Source organism: Lolium rigidum, chromosome 3 (assembly GCF_022539505.1).
Source record: "Lolium rigidum isolate FL_2022 chromosome 3, APGP_CSIRO_Lrig_0.1, whole genome shotgun sequence".
In the NCBI taxonomy this organism is placed as follows: domain Eukaryota; kingdom Viridiplantae; phylum Streptophyta; class Magnoliopsida; order Poales; family Poaceae; genus Lolium; species Lolium rigidum.
The window spans coordinates 85,078,500-85,083,945 of NC_061510.1; positions in this window are offsets into that span (position 1 = coordinate 85,078,500).

Sequence of the window (5,446 nt, forward strand, 5' to 3'; positions counted from 1 at the left end):
TTGTTAAGAATAATTTTTCATTCACCAATTCAATTTTTAATGAATTTTTAGAGGTGTATTTTATTTATTAAAAATTGGTGAAATTCTGGCTACATTAAAATGTGAAATGACTAAAATACCCCTCCTGGCCCCTATTGGGCCAGCCCACTAACTAAAGCCCATGGGACAGCCCACTAAGGCGTGCCCCATAACGGGTCGATGGCGCCGAAGCGGCCCACCTCGCTCGCTCGCTCACTCGTCTCTCACTCGCTTGACCTAACCCTAACCTCTCGCGACTCCCGTGGCGATGGCGTCGCCGCCATGGCCGCCGCCGTGCTCCGGCCGTCACGGTGCTCCCCTGCCCTCGCCACCTAGCAGATCTGGACCGCCACGCGACGATCTATCGATCCGTCCGCGTGGTTTCCTCGTTTGCTTCCTCACCTGGTGAATCGCCTCCTCTCTGTGACTCGTGTAGAATCGCCTCGAGCGATTGGGGATCTCCGACGAGCTCTCGTCCTCGCCGTCGACGCGTGCGCCTCCGAGACCGACCTGGCGCGGGTGCTGTGCTCACAGCGCCTGTGCCGTCGTCTCTGGTGCGGTGCTGTTGCTGGTGGTGTTCGTCGGCGTAACGCCGGCGACTTCCCTGGCTTTGCAGCTGCTATGGCCGCGCGGGCACTGCCTCGCCATGCCATAGCTTCTGCCTCCAGGTGCGGGTAAGGTTTTCTGCTCCTCCTCTTTCTCCTCTCCATGCCTGTGCGCCGCCCATGCTTATGTTCTTCCTTTACCTCATGCTCTCAAGCTATCTGATGATACTGTGATCATCCAGAGCCTTGCTACGGCTGTCTAAACTACCTGTGCTTCCCCTTTTTGCATGCTCTGGCCAATTCACCATTCAATGGTACTGGCCAGTGTTGCTTTGCTCATTGTGTATGCCATGTGTTGCTTGCCTACTGCCTCTATCATGTTGGGATTTTATTATGCCATGCTGTTTATGCTTAAGAGCTTGCTATGCCATGTTGTTCATGCTTTCCTTGCTTGTCTAGGTGTACCACTAGACCTGTGCTGTTGGTGGTGTGCTTACTGTCATGCACAGCTGTGTGCTTGACACTTGTGCTGCTAGTGGTGTGCTCAGTAGCCTGTGCAAGATCCAAGTGATCACTTGGATCATCAGATATGCTTGGTTATTGTGGCTTCTTTTGCTAAATGGATGGGTTGCTTCTATTACTGCTACTCAAGCATGCTATTGTCTCTGTGTATATGTGCTATTGCTCTCTCTAGCTCACTGGACTTGATCCAGTAGCTATGATGCAGTGACATGGGCTTGTGTTGCCTTACAGTATGCTACTGTCAGTAAATAGCATGGATCTGTGATATGTCCATGCTTGAATGAATTGATTTATGATGAACTGCTTATGCAGTGATGATTAAATTATTTGCTTGTGTATGAGTTTGTTGTTCATGATCATTTGACAAGCAAATGAAATCTGAATCCATTTCTGGATAATGATGTTTGGTAATTGGCTTTTCTTTGGATGGTTATAAGTGTGCTGTGACCTCAGTAGCCTTGCTACTGACTTGTTGCTCACCTACTTGATTGGATCTTGTGGGCTACTTGACATAGGCATCCCAAATGGGCCTGCCGAAGATAGTACCCGGGGTTTACTGAAGGCCCACTACCCGAAGAATAAGAAGATTCGGGAGCCCAAGATATATTAAGGAAAGTTAGAGTTGTAATAGGAAGTGTTATTTGTAATCCGGCGGGATGAGTTAGAAACCGTCCCGGACTCGTAACTTGTACAAAACGAAACCCTCGGCTCCACCTCCTATATAAGGGGGAGTCGAGGGACAAAGAAAGGATCGAATCTATCGTCAACATAACCCTAGTTTTCATAATCGTCGAGTACTTTTCGTCTGAACCTTCGAGATCTACTTGCCCTCTACTTCTAGCAAAACCCTAGTCTACAATCTGTAGGCATTGACAAGTTAATCCTTTGTCAATTGGCGCCGTCTGTGGGAACTAGAGGTTGCAAGGAGCTGATCTTCAACTCTGCTTGCATGTTTGGAGATCATACTAGCTATGAATGTCAATATGCTTGCCTGTGATGAAATCTAGGGTTCTACTGATGGTTATGTGCCTAGGATTTTCTGTGTAGTCTTTACTAGCTGCTATTTATTGCAACACATCTACTGGTGCTATCTGTGCATGAGATCTTGCTAGTGTGTGCATCTGTGCATGATTTCTAGCTTCTGTGCACATGATCTGTATCTGGATGTTTTCTATCTTAGTGGCTTCTAGGATGGCAGTAATCCTTGGTGCAAACCAAGTGATGATTTCCCTTTGAGCATCTGCTCAATCCCATGACTATGTCATGCATAATGGATGGATTGGATCCTCTGGATCCAGTCCAGGAACTTGGTATACCTTGTTCCAGCTCCTAGAAAGAAATGTTTTGTTGATGCAGACTTGTGGTTTGTATCACAACCCTTCACCTCCAGATCTTGGATGATCTTCTCAGGTCACCATGGCTTCTGGTGGTTGAGTGGTTGTGTGTGTTGGTTCTGTTCTTGAGCAAGAACTAGATGAACTCTGTGTTGTTCTAGCTTCACCCTTACCTGGTGAATTCCTTATCTGGTCGACTGTTACAGTTTCTAGGGTTTGTGCTGCTTTTATATGAGCCCTACTTCTTCTCTGGCCTTGACACACAAGCCTGGCTTGCTTTATGACTAAGCTGGTTCATTGCCTTGCTGTTGTTTGCACAGCACACATGAGCAGTGTGCTCATATGCTGAAACTTGAGCCCTTGATGGTTGCTCAGTTTTGGTCTGCTCCATCTTATCCTGGTGCTGTCCTTGGTTTTGGACAATCACAAGTGTCAATGACACTTGGTTACTGACCAAACTGAATCTGTCAACACTACTCTGTCCAAACTGAATATCTGTGTAATACATAACCCTTGTCTAGTGTTGGTGTTTTATTTTGCAGGTTTTGTAGATGAATAAGACCAGGAGATATTCCTCAAGGCATTTAGTATAGGTTTTAATTTAGAACAACCTTGTAATTTTCCTTTTTCATTTCTGTTTATTATTTCTCAATCCTTGTATCAAGAATAATGTAAAGACAATGTATTCTGTGTTAATTATCAATAAAGCTTAAGTTTTTGTTTATGAGCTTTTACTTTATGTAATATTTATATTCTGAATTAAATATTGTATTTAATATTCAATGTGAAATTCAAAGTCATTTGAATTTATAAGTTGTGTTTGAATTGTGAATTCATATTCATGTTGTCTTATGCTTATTGTTAAATGTATTAACACTTGTCAAATGAATTCATTCCCCAAATCAATAAGATACAAAAGAGATCATGTCGAAATTTCCCTAACTCACATTGCCTAACCCTAAGTGCAAAATGAGAGAGAACCTCGATCCCTCTTAGGTTTAGTTGCAATAAGGCGCGGAAATTTCCCCCGTTTTGCGATGCAATGCACATCCCATTTCTAAATCTACCCTTCGTTGTTCCTATGTTCTGGGTTATTACAGCCTCTCCCCTTAACGTAAACTTCGTCCCGAAGTTAAGATTGGTACTCGAATAACTCGGGGTAGTACTTCCCGAGTTCTTCTTCGCCTCCCATGTTGCTTCTCGTTCAGGATGATGTTGCCATTGTATCTTGCAGTATTTGATTGCTCTATTCCTTAACTTCTTCCACTGTACTTCCAGTATCTTTTCAGGCTTCTCCACATAGGTTAAGTCTGATTGTTGCTCTATTTCTTCATGTGTAATGGGATCATCAGGTGCCTTCAAACACTTTCTGAGTTGTGATACATGAAAGACATTGTGAATTAGACTAAGTTGTTCCGGCAGTTCCAACTCAAAAGCTGTTTCTCGATTCTGACTGAGTATCTTGAATGGTCCTATGTATCGAGGACTTAGTTTTACTTTTACTCCGAACCTTTTGAGTCCTTTCATTGGGCTAACTTTCAGATATACCATGTCTCCTACTTTTGGTTCCCAAACTCGTCTCTTCTGGTCGGCATAACTCTTTTGTCGACTTTGGGCTATTTTGAGTCTATCTCTGATAACCTCGATGACTCCTAGCCTTTCCTTGATGTAGTCTTGTGTAAATTCCTTATTCTCACCTGTCTCAAACCAACAGATTGGAGATCGACACTTCCTCCCGTACAATGCTTCATATGGTGCCATCTGGATACTGCTCTGATAACTATTGTTATAGGAGAATTCCGCCAATGGTAGATGGTCCTCCCATGAGCCTCCAAAGTTTAGAGCACAAGCTCTAAGCATGTCTTCAAGTATCTGATTGGTTCTTTCAGTTTGTCCTCCGGTTTGTGGATGATATGCTGTACTGAAATCCAACTTGGATCCCAAAGCTTCCTGGAGTTGCTTCCAAAATGCTGATGTGAAGATCGAACCTCGATCTGAGACTATTTTCTTTGGTACTCCATGCTTGCTAACTATTTCTTTAACATATATGTTCACTAGCTTCTCAGAATCATCCTTTTGGTTTACAGGTATGAAATGAGCACTCTTGGTAAGCCTATCCACGATTACCCAAATCATATCCTTCTTTTTACTGGTCATTGGTAGACCAGTAACGAAATCCATTCCGATTTCATCCCATTTCCATTCTGGTATCTCTAGATGTTTGAGTAACCCAGCGGGACTCTGATGTTCTGCTTTCACTCGCTGACATGTATGGCATTCAGAGACATATTGAGCTATCTCTCTTTTCATGTTGTTCCACCAGAACATTTCCTTCAAATCCATATACATCTTAGTACTTCCCGGATGTATTGAATAAGGGGTTTCATGTGCTTCCTTCAATATGATTGACTTCACTTCTGGATCATCCGGTACGCATATTCTCTTCTGAAAGTATAGAGAATCAAACTCTCTGAGATTGAATTCTGATGGTTTACCTTCTCCAATCCTTTTTATTTCTTCTTGGATGAATAAATCATCTACTTGCTTCCGAATGATTTCATACTTTAAGTCTGAGTACATTTCATCCATGATCCTCATGGTTGCTATGCTTCCCACTGTATCACCTTGGATAAACAGAATCTGAGCTTCTTCTAGTTCTTTCCGAAGTTCCTTCGGAATCTCCCATTCCATAGGTTGATTCTCGGTACTCTTCCTGCTTAAAGCATCTGCTACTACATTAGCTTTGCCTGGTGTATAGTTGATTGTCAATTCATAGTCCTTAATCAACTCTAACCATCTCTTTTGTCTCATGTTTAATTCCTTCTGAGTGAAGAAATATTTTAAACTCTTGTGATCCGTATATAACTCACATTTGGATCCATAGAGAAATTGCCTCCAACTCTTCAAAGCATACACAACTGCCGCCAATTCTAAGTCATGTACTGGGTAGTTATGTTCATGTGGCTTTAGTTGTCTTGATCCGTAAGCTATCATCTTACGATCTTGCATTAGAACACATCCAAGTCC